Source organism: Scyliorhinus torazame, chromosome 21 (assembly GCF_047496885.1).
Source record: "Scyliorhinus torazame isolate Kashiwa2021f chromosome 21, sScyTor2.1, whole genome shotgun sequence".
In the NCBI taxonomy this organism is placed as follows: domain Eukaryota; kingdom Metazoa; phylum Chordata; class Chondrichthyes; order Carcharhiniformes; family Scyliorhinidae; genus Scyliorhinus; species Scyliorhinus torazame.
The window spans coordinates 120,702,083-120,720,662 of record NC_092727.1 but is presented as its reverse complement, the minus strand read 5'-3'; the positions used below and the strand labels follow the sequence as shown (position 1 = coordinate 120,720,662).

The 18,580-nt window shown below is 46.6% G+C and overlaps 1 protein-coding gene across 1 annotated transcript in view; it reads right to left on the bottom strand.

The window, feature by feature from the left end:
• Positions 1-5,631, bottom strand: part of wipf2b (WAS/WASL interacting protein family, member 2b) — a 66,464-nt gene extending 60,833 nt beyond the window's left edge. The window contains exon 1 of the mRNA XM_072487416.1: positions 5,341-5,631. The gene's annotated coding sequence lies outside the window, so the exon portion shown is untranslated. The remainder of the gene's footprint in view (positions 1-5,340) is intronic.
• Between the last annotated feature and the right edge of the window lie 12,949 nt (positions 5,632-18,580).

The window sequence follows — 18,580 nt, the reverse complement described above, 5'->3', positions numbered from 1 at the left end:
TTCAAATAATGTATAGCTGCCTCCCAGTGAGTACACAGAATATACAGGACAGCTCCGCTCTATCTCCTTGTGCTTACTGCAGCACTGGGACTCTTACACTTGAATGAGTACTTGTAACGCTTTGTTATGAAATATTGCGATCTCATTACTCCATTCAGTTGAGTAAGATGAAGCCTAACAAATGACAGATTGCCCTTGGCACCAGTGGTTATGGCACTAAAATATTGCATGGACAATATGACTATCTCCAATGATATTAAGGGAATCATGGAATGCACAACATGGCACTCTGTGGTCCAGTAGCAACTGGTTTTCACTGTTCACATTCATTCAGTTGATAGCTGGCTAAAGCTGCTGTGTTTACCAACTGTGGCTGTTATGTTTGTTAAGCATGTTAAATAAACTGTATTCGGCAGGTACACTAAGCCCAGTCCATCCTTAAAATAACCCGCTGTGACTGGTATACAATTTGGCCTCAGCCAACTTTCACTTAGGGGTGGGTTTAGATATTAATGCAAGAATGAACACTTTCTGTCTCAGTGTATAGCGTTTTCTCAGACATCAGCATCCTAACGTTATGCTTTTCCCCATTTTCACTGGGATCAGTATTACTATAGGCAAATACTCTACCGTTCCATGACCTTGTTTGGAATACAATATTTTCACCATGCAAATGTCACCATGCAACGGTAGAGTGCTCTTTCAGAGGGTTGGCGCAGACTCGACAGGCCGAATGGCCTCCTAGTCGGGTTAATGAACCTAAATATTGAGCTTGACAGCCTCTGGGATTGGAGAAGGATTTTACCAAATTTTCTCACTCGAGGCTACTGTCTGTTTTTAATCAGCTCCTCAGCAGGTCAATTAAACTCGAGAAATGTTGATCAAACATAAAGTGATGGATTTTCTGAAGTGAAAGGCAGTGCAGAGAGTAACAAATTTCAGTTGCTATTTCCAGTCTGAATTAATTAATCTTGGTTGGAATGTACTGACAGGTGAGGCAACTGCACTCAACCCCACCCAAGCAAGGGAGGTGAAAATGAAATCGCCAAAGATCACTAGTCAGGAACTCATGTTGAATTTGCACATATGAATATTGAGGAAGAGCAAGATCAGGTTCAGCTGATCCCAATGTTCAAATGGTTTTGCAACATTCACACTTTTGAGTTTAACGAAGCACAACCATTTGGATAAGGGTTGGCCTGTATGATCATTCTCCATAACAAGCCATGTGCAATTATGGGGGAAATTGAATATCAATGTCTCTGACATTGTTCTATAAAAAAGGGCAGCATGGTAGCATAGTGATTAGCAATTGCTTCACACTTCCTGGGTCCCAGGTTCGATTCCCGGCTTGGGTCACTCTCTGTGCAGAGTCTGCACGTTCTCCCCGTGTCTGCGTGAGTTTCCTCCCACAGTCCAAAGATGTGCAGGTTAGGTGGATTGGCAATGATAAATTACCCTGAAGTGTCCAAAAAGGTTAGGTGGGGTTACAGGGATAGGGTGGAGGCGTGGGCTTAAGTAGGATGCTCTTTCCAAGAGCTGGTGCAGACTCAAGGGGCCGAATAGCCTCCTTCTGCACTGTAAATTCTATGATGATCTTCTATGAACAAGGCAGTATCTTCATATGAGAAAGCTGAATAAAATGTTCCAATATCATCCATATAGAAGTATTAGTAATGTTTTAGTGTTGTTTTCGGGCTTCTTGGTGCTAGTGCTGATGGTAATTATACAATGCATGTATTAGTAGTACTGCTCACTCAAGTCTGCTAGTTTTTATACCGAACGCATACCAGCATGAGTTCCCAGACTTTAAGTATTGTGAAGTGGGTGTATTCGTACTGTAAAGTCACCGCAGAGAACACACACTGTATAAACAAGGGAGTGAATTAACAGTGCATTCCCAGGTTGCTCCCAGAAGTCAAATAGTATGCATCAAAATTCAGTCCTCCCCCACATTATGTACATAGAACATAGAACAACTGGAGTGAATCTATTATTTTGCACTGTACTGACAGGTTGGAGTTTGGTAGGGATGTTGCATAATCATGCTGTTGCTCCCTGTTCCTCTCTCCATAGGATTGTGATGTGAAATTACTTCCTATTCTTTCTGAATCTACAACATTGATTTGATTTTATTCGTTAACTTCCTTCAGGCATTATTTTACACGGTGCCTCTGGTTCAGTCATAATTACTGTACTATATTACTTATTGCCATAACCTTAGTTTCTCTGCTCTTCTTCTGAAAGATGCTGCGTGTCCACTGGATACTTCACCGTACCAACCATTTTTCATGTCCAATTTTGGGCTATTTTCATCCAACTACCGTACATACCGTACTTTCCAACAGAGAGTACTGGTGAGACAACAGGAGCAGGAACCCTAGCTGAATTTCCTATCCCTAACCTAATTATAATATCCTTATTGATTTCCCAGTCATGAGTAGACCAAATACAGTCTAACAAGCCCAGTATATTAGTTTATATATTTCAGTTGTCTGCATCTTAACAAGAGGGCAATCAGAAAGGAGGCTTAAGTTCTTAACTGACAACGGCTGTGGTCGAGCTTTGATTATGGCAGAAAGCAAGAGATGCAATCTGTTTCTCATATCAGGCATGTGTCTTTATCAAAGTCCATCACATGACAGCTTGGATGAAGAAGTTGATGATAAACCTGGTGTGCAACACTGGGCTTGAATGTTGAGATCAAAGTAGTTTGATGCATAGCAAACTGTCATTCCTGTTCCTTTTCATCATACTGAAGGCAGACATTCAAACTATATGTGATGCCAGGGAAATGCTGAGGAACCTCTTAGGCTTGACATGACAATTGCCAGGAGGCATTGCCTGGAAACTGATTATGGGCAGTTATCCACAATTCAGTGCCTATTGAGATTTGGTTACAGAGAGACCAGCATTTACTCCCAAAGATGTATACCTCCAACTGGTGGAGCTATGCTGCAGTATTATGTATGGTCCTGCTGCAGGCAGGAAGAACAATGCACTCATATTTTATGGCAATTTGTGCTCGATGTGCCATGAGCTACTCTTATTATCTGTTGTCTGCCTCCAAGTGTTAAAGTTTACGCTTCACAGTTATCCAATGACTGCATTGCTTCTACCTAGCTGAGAGTTAGGGATATACACACAGTGCAAATCAGATCTCTTTGGTCCCAAGATGACACAACACTTAATGGAAGGCTGGAACCAAGTCACTTTCAATTGGCAAACTGTAGTCTATGATCTTAATCGGACACTTGAGCCTGGCAGATCCACAATAATCCAGGGCACTGCTAACAATTGACTCATTAATGGAACTTAGAGGGGAAGGTCTGAGAATTGTCCTTTCAGCCCCAGATAAAGCTGCAACCCAATGATCTCACACGTTCAGTGGGTAAGCGGTCAAACGCTTACCAGTACTGCACAGTTTTAGTTAGTTAAAATACAGCACAACCTTTGTACACTTGGGAATCTCTAAACATTTAATAATTTCAACCTGGTCACAACTCTCTATACACAGGCCACTGAATTTAACACTATAGGAACAGAAATGTGACTTGGATTAATTTCTCTTGGTTCGGATAGTTACGCTTCCCAATTTTACCGTTGGTACTGGACTGCTTTTGCTAATTTTCAATACTTTGAAGATTTCAACTGTTTACTTCCTGTCATAACTATGTATGGTTATTAATTCAGTCCAATAGCAATTGAAACTTAAGCAGGATACAGATAATTATATACCAACTTTTATGTACTGCAATTCATTAATCAATTGGTGCCTTAGACTAATGTCGCAGTATACCCCCGACTGTAATATACTCCCTAGGATTTCACTCTTTAAGAGACAACTGGTTTAATTGCGATAATACACAAATTCTCAGATGTATCTGAGTTTTTAGTTTACAAGTTGGGTAACTGTTGAACATCTAAATATGAGAGTATTTAGCTGGATTCTTCTTTTCCCTTTCCCCAATTTAGCATGCAATTATCATACCAATACCGTTTCCTGGATTGTTATTACACCTACCTAAATATGTATTCCCACTCTCCATTCACTGTTAATCTGTTAGTTTTTAAGCTAAATTTAACTCCATTAACATAAGATGCAAGCGAGTTAAATCAACAGTTCAACCTTCTGAAGTTAGCATCGAGGATATTTTTAATACCTCAAAAAGAAAAAATGTGAAGACAGTTCTCTATTCACTCTCAGATTTCAAAACGGACCACATAAGTGTATATAAGTGTCACACATACACACATACTTTAAGTTGCATATATCGCCCAAAGAAGAAATGTGGTGCTGATTGCATTAGAATTGCAAGGCCTGGCACGGTGGTGCAGTGGTAAGCACTGCTGCCTCACGGTGCTCAGGACCTGGGTTCAATGTGTGGAGTTTGCACATTCACCCTGTGTCTGAGTGGGTCTCACCCCCACAACCTAAAGATGTGTAAGGTAGGTAGATTGACCATGCTAAATTGCCCCTTATTGGGAAAAAAATTGGGTACTCTAAATTCATTTTTTTTTAATTGCAAGGTCTAAATGGCACAGGTGAATGAACAAATGACACTTTCAAAGTCAAGATCACCATTGAGCCTATAATAAAAAAATGTTCAGAAATTCCAACTGATTTTAGGAGGAATCCTTCATTCAATTCAGCTAAATTAGAATGCAGAAATGTAAAAATAATCAACATGTGTCAAACCAATTGCGCCGGATACACAAGTGGGTCAGAAAACAGCAGGTCTCGCCCCTAAAATGAGTGATACGTTTGTTAAATCGGAGGCCTCACGATTTAGACTTCCACCTCTCTCTCCTTCCTGCAACTGCCCTTTCATCCCCTTTGCCCACACTGCAAAGAGCAAAGATCAGGAAACAGATGCTTCAGGAAATTTAAACAATCCATCTCACCGATTATAGGTTATAGGAGTGCTATACTGAGTTGACACCCCCTCGCTCCAGAGGTGGTCTGAAACACACATTATACACCTGCACCCCCATTTGAGAGGTTCTTGGGGAGGTTCTTCTCCCCAAACAGTGTGTGCGCCAGAGCCTGGGAATGGGACCCTGTTGCTGAGGGGAATACCTTCCTCAGCACTCAGCCCCCATCCCCAGATGACTAAAATCCGTTGCCCTCTGAATTCCGACGCACCATCCACCTGGATCCAAGGCGATTTATCGACAGATGCACATTACAGAGGTTTGTCCTTTCAGGAATGTCAATACTGAAATGCACCCCCCCCCCCCCCCCCTCTGCAACAGGAAGGCTCTGGATTCACCTCCTGGCGCCAGCACTAGGCCCCGAGTCCAGGGGCTGAGTTGCATGCCCTCTCCCGCTTGGCTTACCTTTCTCTGCCCCTCGGTCACATACCCTGGCGCCGGCTCGGGTTTGTTATTGATATTGTAATGGTTGGGGGGGGGGGGGGGGGGGGAGGAGGAGAGATGGGGCTGCAGGAGGAGGGGGGGTTAACTTGCTTTCCGATCGATGCCCGCCACTTCCCGGCCCGCCTTCCCTCCGAACTCTTCGATTGCTGAGGCCGCCGCTGCCAACTTTTTCCTCATCAACAAACCCGGAAATTTTCTCTCTCTCTCTCTCTCTCACACACACCAGCGTCCCACAAAATGGCGGCCGGGGGCGTCAGCCAAGGCGCGCACGCAGCGGGCGGGCGTCGGCGTGCGTGCGTGCGCGCGAGGTGGGCGGGCGGGCGCACCCAGCGGGCGTCGGCGTGCATGCGTGCTCGTGGGCGCCGGCTGGCATACGGGCGGGCACGCGCGGAGTCCGCCGCACCATCACCGCCCCCTAGCGTCCGGGAGGAGTCAATGGGAAAACGAAGCTTTTTCTTTTGCACAAATCTGGACAGCGCCTTTCATCCACTCCCTCCACGCCCCCCCCCCCCCCCCCAATTCCAAATAGGGTTGGCAAACTGGGATTGTGTATTCCTGGAGCTCTCACCGTGTGGGGAGACGGTGATGTACCCTCACTGGACTCGCCATCCCGGGACCTAGGTCAAGTTGGGTGCACTGGCCACGCTAAATTGCCCCTTGCGTGCTAGGTGACGGGGACAGGGCGAACTGGGCGGGGGAGTGGAACTGGGTAGGGTGCTCTTTCGGAGGGCTGGTTCAGGCTCGATTGCTCAAATGCCTCCTTCTGCACTGTAGAGATTCTACGATACGTAGATACATACATAGAAGATAGGAGCTGGAGGAGTCCTTTTGGCCCTTCGAGCCTGCTCCGCCATTCATCACGACCACGGCTGATCATCCAACTAAATAGCTTAATCCTGTTTTCTCCCCTGGGGATCTGGGTTCAAATCCCACCCGGGCCATAAAATCTGGAATGCCCTTTAGGGAAGGGGAAGGAAATCTGCCATCCTTACTGTAATATCCCTCATTGGAACCTACGGGGTGGGAATGCTTGTCTTCTCCATGCTCCTGGCATAGTACGAGCTCCCCTGCTAAGGGTGGGGTGTCTTAATTAACCCATATATCGCAGGTCGGCCAGTAAGGCACCCACAGGAAAGAACCCAGTAGGGATCTACCGGACAGTGCACATGTCATTTGTGTAACTAAAACTTTGTTTCTTGTTTTACTGAGTGTGGACTCCCTTTATCCTTATTAAACCTACCTTGATGTGCTTGACAATGGAGGGCAGTTAGGGATGGGTAATAACTGTTTTTAAAAATAAATTTAGAAGGGCAGCACGGTGGCGCAGTGGGTTAGCCCTGCAGCCTCACGGCGCTGAGGTCCCAGGTTCGATCCCGGCTCTGGGTCACTGTCCGTGTGGAGTTTGCACATTCTCCGTGGGTTTCGCCCCCACAACCCAAAGATGTGCAGGCTAAGTGGATTGGCCACGCTAAATTGCCTCTTAATTGGAAAAAATGAATTGGGTACTTCGGTACGTGACAATAAATCAAATCCAAAAAATCAAAATCGAATCAAAAGAATCTTTCAAAATCCAATGAGAAAACCAATAACTTGGATCCAGCTTTGTTAGTATCAATAGGAAAAGCAGATGAAGCTCATTTGCAGGAAGGTGTTCTAGAAAGACGAGAAACTCAGGTGGATAGAAAACGCTTCAATATGTATTCCATACAAACATATTCTCTTGATTCTGTGTGTCCCCAACTCGCTGAATTACAATGCAGATTTGTTTTCCGAAAGCTAACAAGATCTCAAGTCTAGCAGGGACTCAGTCTCAGGTTTGCCGGTTTTAAGGACACTCTACCTGCATTTATATTTATATAAAGCCTTTACAAAGAACAAAAGAACAAATAAATGTACAGCACAGGAACAGGCCCTTCGGCCCTCCAAGCCCGTGCCGACCATGCTGCCCGACTAAACTACAACCTTCTACACTTCCTGGGTCCGTATCCCTCTATCCCCATCCTATTCATGTATTTGTCAAGATGCCCCTTAAATGTCACTATCGTTCCTGCTTCCACCACCTCCTCCGGCAGCGAGTTCCAGGCACCCACTACCCTCTGCGTAAAAAACTTGCCTCGTACATCTACTCTAAACCTTGCCCCTCTCACCTTAAACCTATGCCCCCTAGTAATTGACCCCTCTACCCTGGGGAAAAGCCTCTGACTATCCACTCTGTCTATGCCCCTCATAATTTTGTAGACCTCTATCAGGTCTCCCCTCAACCTCCTTCGTTCCAGTGAGAACAAACCGAGTTTACTCAACCGCTCCTCATAGCTAAAGCCCTCCATACCAGGCAACATTCTGGTAAATCTCTTCTGCACCCTCTCCAAAGCCTCCACATCCTTCTGGTAGTGTGGCGACCAGAATTGAACACTATACTCCAAGTGTGGCCTAACTAAGGTTCTATACAGCTGCAACATGACTTGCCAATTCTTATACTCAATGCCCCGGCCAATGAAGGCAAGCATGCCGTATGCCTTCTTGACTACCTTCTCCACCTGTGTTGCCCCTTTCAATGACCTGTGGACCTGTACTCCTAGATCTCTTTGACTTTCAATACTCTTGAGGGTTCTACCATTCACTGTATATTCCCTACCTGCATTAGACCTTCCAAAATGCATTACCTCACATTTGTCCGGATTAAACTCCATCTGCCATCTCTCCGCCCAAGTCTCCAAACAATCTAAATCCTGCTGAATCCTCTGACAGTCCTCATCGCTATCCGCAGTTACACCAACCTTTGTGTCGTCTGCAAACTTACTAATCAGACCAGTTACATTTTCCTCCAAATCATTTATATATACTACAAAGAGCAAAGGTCCCAGCACTGATCCCTATGGAACACCACTGGTCACAGCCCTCCAATTAGAAAAGCATCCTTCCATTGCTACTCTCTGCCTTCTATGACCTAGCCAGTTCTGTATCCACCTTGCCAGCTCATCCCTGATCCCGTGTGACTTCACCTTTTGTACTAGTCTACCATGAGGGACCTTGTCAAAGGCCTTACTGAAGTCCATATAGACAACATCCACTGCCCTACCTGCATCAATAATCTTAGTGACCTCCTCGAAAAACTCTATCAAGTTAGTGAGACACAACCTCCCCTTCACAAAACCATGCTGCCTCTCACTAATACGTCCATTTCCTTCCAAATGGGAGTAGATCCTGTCTCGAAGAATTCTCTCCAGTAATTTCCCTACCACTGAAGTAAGGCTCACCGGCCTGTAGTTCCCTGGATTTTCCTTGCTACCCTTCTTAAACAGAGGAACAACATTGGCTATTCTCCAGTCCTCCGGGACATCCCCTGAAGACAGTGAGGATCCAAAGATTTCTGTCAAGGCCTCAGCAATTTCCTCTCCAGCCTCCTTCAGTATTCTGGGGTAGATCCCATCAGGCCCTGGGGACTTATCTACCTTAATATTTTTTAAGGCACCCAACACCTCGTCTTTTTGGATCTCAATGTGACCCAGGCTATCTACACACCCTTCTCCAGACTCATCATCTACCAATTTCTTCTCTTTGGTGAATACTGATGCAAAGTATTCATTTAGTACCTCGCCCATTTCCTCTGGCTCCACACATAGATTCCCTTGCCTATCCTTCAGTGGGCCAACCCTTTCCCTGGCTACCTTCTTGCTTTTTATGTACGTGTAAAAAGCCTTGGGATTTTCCTTAACCCTATTTGCCAATGACTTTTCGTGACCCCTTCTAGCCCTCCTGACTCCTTGCTTAAGTTCCTTCCTACTTTCCTTATATTCCACGCAGGCTTCGTCTGTTCCCACCATTTTAGCCCTGACAAATGCCTCCTTTTTCGTTTTGACGAGGCCTACAATATCTCTCGTTATCCAAGGTTCCCGAAAATTGCCGTATTTATCCTTCTTCCTCACAGGAACATGCCGGTCCTGAATTCCTTTCAACTGACACTTGAAAGCCTCCCACATGTCAGATGTTGATTTGCCCTCAAACATCCGCCCCCAATCTATGTTCTTCAGTTCCCGCCTAATATTGTTATAATTAGCCTTCCCCCAATTTAGCACATTCATCCTAGGAGCACTCTTATCCTTGTCCACCAGTACTTTAAAACTTACTGAATTGTGGTCACTGTTACCGAAATGCTCCCCTACTGAAACATCTACCACCTGGCCGGGCTCATTCCCCAATACCAGGTCCAGTACCGCCCCTTCCCTAGTTGGACTGTCTACATATTGTTTTAAGAAGCCCTCCTGGATGCTCCTTACAAACTCCGCCCCGTCTAAGCCCCTGGCACTAAGTGAGTCCCAGTCAATATTGGAGAAGTTGAAGTCTCCCATCACCACAACCCTGTTGTTTTTACTCTTTTCCAAAATCTGTCTACCTATCTGCTCCTCTATCTCCTGCTGGCTGTTGGGAGGCCTGTAGTAAACCCCCAACATTGTAACTGCACCCTTCTTATTCCTGATCTCTACCCATATAGCCTCACTGCCCTCTGAGGTGTCCTCCCACAGTACAGCTGTGATATTCTCCCGAACCAGTAGCGCAACTCCGCCTCCCCTTTTACATCCCCCTCTATCCTGCCTGAAACATCTAAATCCTGGAACGTTTAGCTGCCAATCCTGCCCTTCCCTCAACCAGGTCTCTGTAATGGCAACAACATCATAGTTCCAAGTACTAATCCAAGCTCTAAGTTCATCTGCCTTACCCGTAATACTTCTTGCATTAAAACATATGCACTTCAGGCCACCAGACCCGCTGTGTTCAGCAACTTCTCCCTGTCTGCTCTGCCTCAGAGCCACACTGTCCCTAGTCCCTAGTTCTCCCTCAATGCTCTCACCTTCTGACCTATTGCTCCCATGCCCACCCCCCTGCCATACTAGTTTAAACCCTCCCGTGTGACACTAGCAAACCTCGTGGCCAGGATATTTATGCCTCGCCGGTTTAGAAGCAACCCGTCCTTCTTATACAGGTCACACCTGCCCCGGAAGAGCTCCCAGTGATCCAGATAACGGAAACCCTCCCTCCTACACCAGCTGTTTAGCCACGTGTTTAGCTGCTCTATCTTCCTATTTCTAGCCTCACTGGCACGTGGCACAGGGAGTAATCCCGAGATTACAACCCTCGAGGTCCTGTCTTTTAACTTCCTGCCTAGCTCCCTGAACTCCTGCTGCAGGACCTCATGCCCCTTCCTGCCTATGCCGTTAGTACCAATATGTACAACGACCTCTGCCTGTTTGCCCTCTCCCTTCAGGATGCCCTCTACCCGTTCGGAGACATCCTGGACCCTGGCACCAGGGAGGCAACATACCATCCTGGAGTTTCTTTCACATCCATAGAAGCGCCTATCTGTGCCCCTGACTGTAGAGTCCCCTATTACTATTACTCTTCTGCGCTTTGACCCTCCCTTCTGAACATCAGAGCCAGCCGTGGTGCCACTGCTCTGGCTGCTGCTGTTTTCCCCTGATAGGCTATCCCCCCTGACAGTATTCAAAGGGGTATACCTGTTCGAGAGGGGGACAACCACAGGGGATTCCTGCACTGACTGCCTGCCCTGTCTGGTGGTCACCCATTTCTCTGCCTGCACCTTGGGTGTGACCACATTTACATAACTGCGATCTATGACGCTTTCCGCCACCTGCATGCTCCTAAGTGCATCCAATTGCTGCTCCAACCGAACCATGCGGTCTGTGAGGAGCTCCAGTTGGGTGCACTTTCTGCAGATGAAGCCATCCGGGATGCTGGAAGCCTCCCGGACCTGCCACATATCACAGTCAGAGCACTGCACCCCTCTAACTGACATTGCTGTCAATTAATTAAAATTACAAATTTTAAAAAATATATATTTTTTTTTAAATTTCGAAGTTACTGTTAACTATCTGTTTCCTAGCACTAGATTTCTAATAGAAATGCGAAAGCTAAATATAGTACTCTCCGATCTCTGGCTTAGATACCCCTCTAAATTATAATTAAGTAATTATGTTTAATTAGTTACCAATGCTTAATTTTTTAATTTAGTGTAGATTCCCAACCAGCCACTCAGGTCACAGCTTTTCTGTGATGTCGCTTCAGTTTCCCCCGACACACACAATTTGAAAAAGGTATAAAAGTAAAAATGAGTAAAAATCACTTACTTACCTTCTTACCTTCTGAGTGTCTTAGATGTTCTCAGGTTCTCTCCCTGACAGAGACTGCTCCTCCACCTCCGAACGGCTCCCGAAACTAGGCCGCGATCTTTTAAAATCTCCGCTCTGACTCGCAGCTCACGCGATTTTTAAATCTCCTGCGCTTTTTAAATCTCCCGCGCTTTTTAAATCTCCCGGCTCTCTCTCCTCCCGCGCTTTTTTCAATTTCCCGGCTCTCTCTCCTCCCGCGCTGTTTTCACTGTCCCGGCTCACTCAGCTCCCGCGCTGTTTTCACTGCCCCGGCTCTCTCTCCTCCCGCGCTGTTTTCACTCTCCCGGCTCACTCACCTCTCGCGCTGTTTTCACTGTCCCGGCTCACTCACCTCTCGCGCTGTTTTCACTGTCCCGGCTCACTCACCTCCCACGCTGTTTTCAATGTAATGGAACCTCCTAAAGCACTTCATACGAACGTTGTAAAACAAAGTATGATACCGAGCCACATAGACTTGCACCAGATGAACAAAAACTTGCTCCAAGAGGTCTGTTTTAAGGAGTGTTTTAAAGGAGGAAGATGAGGTTGTTTGTGTCTGACATGTGGGGTGGGATTTTTTGCTCCCCCCCCCCCTCTCCCCGCCTCCCCCCCGCAATCCGTCAGAAGGGGAGATGGCTTCCCATTGGCTGTGATGGGGTCTTCCAGTCGCGCCCCTGTCATTGGGATTTTCCTGTGTTTACACCCTTTCAGGTGGGGGGGTGGGGGGGGGAGGCGGGTCATCGGCAGGACCAGAAGATCCCACCAGCAGGAACAACTGGAAAATCGCACCTATTGATTTCATTTTCAGGTAGACCTTTCCTTCTTTTTGTGCAGGCTGATTAATTCTCACCCATCTGCTTGTAGTTTCCTCGTCAATAACATTGTTGCCTTTGCCTTTACTGAAGATATGCCTGTCATAATATACACCAGTATATCATAGTGCAGACACACACACTGATGACACACAGCAAGACCAATCAACACACACAACACCGCAGCCAATCACCAGTTAGAGCACACTCACTATATAGACAGGAGGCATCAGAGTTCCCGCTCATTCGGGATGCAGCCTCTCAGAAGGACAGAGCTTACAGCTTACAGCACAGATCTTCACCATGTACTGAGTGCAATCACACACACACTGATGGACAGGCAGTTGGACCAATCAGCACACACATAACATCGCAGCCAATCACCAGTGAGAGCACATGCACTATAAAACAGGGAACACCACAGTTCCCGCTCATTCTACCAGGAGATAGCTCAGAGCATCGAGCTCACAGCGCGCCACTCAGACATAGACCATGTGCTGAGTGCCTCACTAAGATAGTGATAGGGCTGGGTCCACAGGTTAGCTGGTGAAGCACGTACCCAAGCTAGTAGTTAGTTGTTACCGTTGATTAGACAATAAAACAGAGTTGTACCATCTACAGCCGTGTTGGATCATTTGTGCATCAGAACACCCAACACGACATGTTACCAGTAGTAGGCGCAAAGTCATGATATCCACATCAGCATATCATGGTCCAATCATACACACACTGATGGACAGGTAGTTGGACCAACCAACACACACACAACATCGCAGCCAATCACCAGTGCGAGCACACGCACTATAAAACAGGGAACACCACAGTTCTCGCTCATTCTACCAGGAGATAGCTCAGAGCACAGAGCTCACAGCGCGCCACTCAGACATAGACCATGTGCTGAGTGCCTCACTAAGATAGTGATAGGGCTGGGTCCTCAGGTTAGCTGGTGAAGCACGTACCCAAGCCAGTTGTTAGTGTTACCGTTGATTAGACAATAAAACAGAGTTGTACCATCTACAGCCGTGTTGGATCATTTGTGCATCAGAACACTCAACACGACAGCGATGACCCTCATGGAGCAGCGCTATGCGCAGATAGAAAAGTAGTGCCTGGGCAATCTGACCGGTGTTGTTAAGTTTCACGATTATATCTACGGACTTCCTCAATTCACCGTTGAGACCGACCATTGCCCGCTGTCAATATAATACAGAAAGACTTGAACTACGTGACGCCTCGCCTCCTGCGTATTCTTCTCAAGCTCCGGCGATACGACTTCCAGTTGGTATACACCCCAGGCAAAGACCTCATCACTGCTGATGCTCTCTCCAGGGCAGTCAACACTCCATGTGACCCAGCGGGATTTGTCTGCCAGGTTGACGCCCATGTAGCATTCGCGGCCTCCAATCTACCTGCCTCGGATGAACGCCTCGGTCCAAATTCGCCGCGAGACGGCGGCTGACCCCTTGCTAGAGCATGTCATGCGCCACCTAATGGACGGGTGGCTCAAGGGCCAATGCCCTCAATTCTACAATGTCAGAGATGATCTAGCGATAGCAGACGGGGTTCTTCTAAAACTTGACCGCATTGTCATCCCGCATAGCATGCGCCAGCTTGTCCTGAAACAACTATACAAGGGCCACCTTGGCGTGGAAAAGTGCCGCCGACGGGCCCGAGAGGCAGTGTACTGGCCCGGCATTAATGAGGACATAGCCAACACAGTACTCAACTGCTCCACTTGTCAGCGCTTCCAGCCGGCCCAACCACGTGAGACCCTGCAGCCCCATGAGTTGGTCACATCACCATGGACCAAGGTGGGCATCGACCTGTTCCACGCGCTGGGTAGAGACTCTGTCCTGATCGTGGACTACTTTTCGAATTACCCGGAAGTGATACGGTTGCACAACCTCACCTCGTGTGCAGTCATTCGTGCATGTAAAGAAACCTTTGCTCAACACGGCATCCTGCTCACGGTTATGTCGGACAATGGCCCCTGCTTCGCCAGCCAGGAATGGTCCAACTTTGCCAGGCGGTACAATTGTGCCCATGTGACGTCCAGTCCCCTGTACCCCCAATCCAACGGCAAAGCAGAGAAGGGAGTACATATCGTCAAACGGCTCCTATGCAAGGCTGCCGATGCTGGGTCTGATTTCTACCTTGCCTTGCTGGCCTATCGCTCCGCCCCGCTGTCCACTGGCCTGTGGCCAGCCCAATTACTCATGAGTCGTACCCTGAGGACGACGGTGCCGTCCATCCATGTCCAAGACCTCGACCACGTTCCGGTCCTTCGCCAGATGCAGCTGTCTCGTGCACAGCACAAGACGGCTCATGACTCCCGTGCAGCTGATCTCCCTGCTCTGGCTCCAGATGACAACATCCGCATCCATCTTCCGGATGGTGGCTCGTCTGTAACCGCTGTTGTCCTTCGGCAGGTGGCCTCCCGCTCGTTCCTGGTTCGTTTACCGGATGGCTCTATTCTGCGTCGCAATCGACGCACCCTTTGTCTCGTTCCACGCTCGCCACGTGATCCTCCAGTGTTGCCTCGCTCTCCTGCTAACCGTGCCACGGACTATGCAGAGCTCCCTGTCACTCTGCCTCCCGCTGACTTTGACGCAGTCCAGCCCGCTCCTGAACCAGCGGCTCTCGACCCACCCTTGAGGCGGTCAACCAGAATTCGTCGCCCACCTCAGAGACTAAATTTATGAACTTTTCGAATTTATGGACTCTCTGAATTGTTTCGTTGCTTTGTTTGATCGTTTCCCAGGTTTGTATACAGTGTTGATCTTGTTACTCTTGTTGCATACTGCTTCTCTGCACCAGGCACCTTCCCATGTAAATAGCTTAGTTCTCATGTACATCGTCCTGTAAATATGTCTTCGCACCCCACACGTAGTTAGGAACATTCTCACCACACATTATTTATTGCCACATACATTCATTTTTTTATAAAAGGGGGATGTCATAATATACACCAGTATATCATGGTGCAGACCCACACACTGATGGACACATAGCAAGACCAATCGACACACACAACACCGCAGCCAATCACCAGTTACAGCACACTCACTATATAGACAGAGGGCATCAGAGTTTCCGCTCATTCGGGATGCAGCCTCTCAGAAGGACAGAGCTTACAGCTTACAGCACAGATCTTCACCATGTGCTGAGTGCATAGACTGGTTAGGACAGGCATAGGTCTTTAGTTTAATCTAACATCGTGTTAACCACTGTGAAAGTATGTTCAACAGTTTCTAACTTAATAAAATAGTGTTGCACTATTTTAAGTGTTGGTGGCCTGTATGTGTTCCACGGATCCAGAGCACCCAACACATCAACGCCCTCTGAAATGACCCAGCAAACCACTCAGTTCAAGGACAATTAGGGATGGGCAATAAATGCTAGCCCAGTCAGTGATGCACAAATCCAATTAATTAGGGGCTGCTTTAGCACAGGGCTAAATTGCTGGCTTTTAACGCAGACCATGGCAGGCCAGCAGCGCGGGTTCAATTCCCGTACCAGCCTCACCGAACAGGCGCTGGAATGTGGCGACTAGGGGCTTTTCACAGTAACTTCATTTGAAGCCTACTTGTGACAATAAGTGATTTTCATTTCATTTTTTAAAAATATGTGAAAAATTGAATACTTCATTGGATTTTGTAAGAGTCTTTTGTTCCTCCTGGGTGACTTTTGTTTCTGCCACATCTGCACCGACTTCATTTCAAATCAAAATCTATTTCTTCAACTCTCCCGACCATCTTTGGGAAGCATCCAGGCACCTTCCTATGGGAAGGGGTTGTTCGAGTTTGGAAATGCTGTCATTACCGAGCAATTAGCACCAGAATGTGAAGAGTCACACGTTAAATCAATTTTACAGAAAATGTAGAGACTGATGAGAACAGCGAACAGTTTGTTAATGCATGGGAACAATTGATGAATTGTGGGCAACTTAGATAACTCAGTTACACATGACAGTGCGTGAAATGTTGCCTGTTATGGAAAGAGGATGTTTGTATCTTTTGTAAATTATGGAAAGGTGGATATTTGCACTTTGAAATGCAATCATTAATAAGAGCCCTACCTGGCTTGCCTTTGTCATGTGATCTCTGACATGCGGGATGCCCTGCAGGTAACCATCTTACATTCAGTTCAGTGGTACATTAGAGCGATGATGAGTTCTGTTGAGTTCATAGCAGAGGTAAAGAGCTAAATTAGTTAGATAATCAGTTTTGCTTGTGATGTTGGTTGAGAGATAAATATTGGCCAAGACACCAGGGATAACTAATTCTAATGGTTTTCTTTGAAATAGTACACAGGATCTTTGATATCCAAGAGTTAGATGGGGTCTCATTTTAATATATCCAAAATAATGGAACCTTGCAGTACTATGGAGTAGTATGTGGAGCTATGTGGAGTATTAATAATAACAATAAAATAATCTTTATGATTGTCACAAGTAGGCTTACATTAACGCTGCAATGAAGTTACTGTGAAAATCCCCTAGCTGCCAACTCCGGCGCCTGTTCGGGTACACAGAGGGAGAATTCAGAATGTCCAATTCACCTAACAGCACGTCTTTCGGGACTTGTGGGAGGAAAGCGGAGCACCCGGAGGAAACCCACGCAGACACGGGGAGAACATGCATACTCCGCACAGACAGTCACCCAAGCCGGGAATCGAACCTGGGACCCTGCCGCTGTAAAGCAACAGTGTGAACCACTGTGCTTTGATTTTTCTGCTCAAGTTCTTGGAATAGGACTTAACGTACAAACTTCCAACTCAGACACAAGAAGGCAACAACTGAGCCATGCCTGTAAAGGTTTGCTCGCTTCACCCACTCCAGAATGAATTTGATTCAGGATTTTTTTTCTTAAACTTCACACACCTGTCATTAAACTAGAGCAATGCCTTCTGTCCCATATTCAATAAATAGATGCTTAGCAAAATTAAACAATTCTTCCTACCAATTGCAGAAGTATCACATGGAGTTATCCCCAGATTTTATCTGACATACAGACTATGTCCAAGGTGGCTTTCAAAGGCTTTCAATTGGCTGAGTTCCTCAGGGGAAAATGATATTATGAGGCTAACCTAAAAAGGCTGGGTAGTGGAACAAATTAATTTGCTCTTGTAGTGAGCAGGCCTGCATTTCACAGGCCAAATGACCCCCTTCTTTGTGGTACCCATTCTATGATTCCAAATAAACTATCTAAATAGATACACAGCGGGTTATAGGCTTCTAAATCATTATGGAATGCACCAAGGGAATACTTCCTTCAAGGCGTTGGTGGCCCTATTCATTATCTGGGGGGTCTGGCAGGATTCCAGTGGGTGGACAAGACCAATCGACACATGGAAGGTTCTGCTGCGATAGGGCAGGATACCGCCAATGAGTGAACTTTGGTTGAGTTATTACCTTGAGATTTCCTCTCCTTGCGTTACCTCTCCATCTCTGACATCAGCTTGATTTGAAGAGGGGCCACACCGTTTTTATTTAGTTGAGCCAGACGCATGGAACCTGGCTGAACTTCTCCCAGGGACTCAGAGTCGATATCAAAACTTCTAAGCGAAGCCTTCAGAGTAGAGTTTCCTTTGACTGCCATGAGAGTGCATCCTAGACTCACGATAACATACTGGGTAGCACTGTTACTTCGCAGCGGCAGGATCCCAGGTTCGATTCCCGCCTTAGGTCACTGTCTGTGCGGAGTCTGCATGTTCGCCTTGTGGTTCTTCGCGTTCTCTGGGTTCTCCGGTTTCCTCCCATAAGTCCCAAAAGACATGCTTTTAGGTCATTTGGACATTCTGAATTCTCCTTCCGTGTACCAGAACAGGTGGCGGAATGTGGCGACTAGGGGCTTTTCACAGTAGCTTCATTGCAGTGTTGATGTAAGCCTACTTGTGACAATAAAGATTATTATTATGATTAGACTCAAGCTCTCCATCGAAAATTTATTTTGGGAGGCAAGTGTCAGGCATTATGATGTAATGCCTGTTGCAGAAAAGCCCTATCTTGAGCCCAAGGTTGCATTCCATGACCAGAACATGTCGGACAAGTTCACTCTCTGCCTTCTGTCAGTCAGCGGCAAATCCACTTGAGCTGTCTATATTGACGACAAGGCACATGCAAGAATTTGCAATGCAAATCTAGCCTACAACAGACTCCTAACATCAGACTGGGAACAAAAAGGAGTAAGTCTGTCCACCAAACTAAAAGCCCATAGTACAATT